Here is a 1,329-nt window from a genome sequence, read left to right on the forward strand (position 1 = left end):
ACAACAACAAATGAAACAAATTATCTTTTTTTTTTTTTCAAATTATCTTTTCAAAGATGCATTTGCTGAGTACATGGTCAACATCCCATTCCTTCCCTTGTCCAGGGCCAGGAATAGAATGAACTGTGTACATTTTTTTTCAAATTAAAAGCTATGTGTCAAAGATAACACATTTCTTATAATTTATGGATATTACATTGATTGTCATGCTGGCATATACAATCATGTACTTAAATCAAATAAAAGTCAAAATAACAAAGAACACATTCTCCCAGAAATCTTAAAAAGTTAGCAGAAATGAATAAATAGTGTGCTCTCAGGAGACTTTTAAATGTTCAGCCTTTCATATAAATTAATATGCTAAAAATGTGGAAATAAGTAGGAAAGGGGATGGAGGGTAGACAAGAAGAGTAACTTCATGATTTTCCTCATTCCGGGGGTAAGGCCTTCTTGTCTTTAGGATGAAAGACTTTCACTTCAAAAGTAGCAAAGTATCTGAGAAGGGAATTTACATCCTTCAGGTAGGTGGTATTCTTGTGCTACTTTCTCAGCAGTCCATGTGTCTGGATGGAGTTTGTGGTTGTTTAGAAGCGTCAGTGCCTCCACAATGGACACTTTGCCCTTAGGAATGTTCACAAGATGCAAGGTATCAAAGGGATGAGGGCCTTTTGGCAATCGGAACTCCTTGGGTTCTTGATGCATTCTACCATCTTTCACCTGAATAGAAGAAGTCACGGGATCTTTGGAATCAACATAAACACTTTTTAATAATGAAAGAAGCTTGTCGTCTTTTCTAGCAATTTCTCCCTTAATTTCTGCATGGCGGCTCTTCTCCTCTCGGAGCAGGCTCTTGGTGGAGGGATGCTTGGGAGCGAGCGAGGGTTTCAGCCTGCTGATCTCGCGCTTCGCTCGGTTCTCGACATTGAAGTTCCTGATGGCGCAAGTCACAGAGCCGCCCATGTCCGCAGAGCATGGTGTCCTCAGGCTCCCGCGGCACGTGGGGAAACGCCAGCGTCCGGCCGGCAGGCCCGGGACGCACCGAACTGTGTACATTCTTACTGTTTTACTGATACATCAGCAAATGACTAACAACCACCGCCACAATTCAAAGCTGCTAAGTGTTCTGTGTTTCATAAATTAAGAGCATGGACAAGCTTTTTCCTCTGAAAAAAATCAAGGACCAGTATATGAGAGACCTGGTGCCAAGAACTAGGAGATGGTCAAGGTAATCCAGATCAGTGGTTCTCAAACCTGTGGGTTATGACCCCTTTGGGGGTCAAATGACCCTTTCACAGGGGTCGCCTGATTCATAATACTAGCAAAATGACA

The 1,329-nt window shown here is 42.2% G+C and overlaps 1 pseudogene; it reads right to left on the bottom strand.

The window, feature by feature from the left end:
• Positions 1 to 320: 320 nt before the first annotated feature.
• On the bottom strand, positions 321 to 1,025 carry LOC142430390 (NADH dehydrogenase [ubiquinone] 1 alpha subcomplex assembly factor 4-like; annotated as a pseudogene).
• Positions 1,026 to 1,329: the final 304 nt, after the last annotated feature.

This window comes from Tenrec ecaudatus, chromosome 17 (assembly GCF_050624435.1).
Source record: "Tenrec ecaudatus isolate mTenEca1 chromosome 17, mTenEca1.hap1, whole genome shotgun sequence".
NCBI classification, from domain to species: Eukaryota; Metazoa; Chordata; class Mammalia; order Afrosoricida; family Tenrecidae; genus Tenrec; species Tenrec ecaudatus.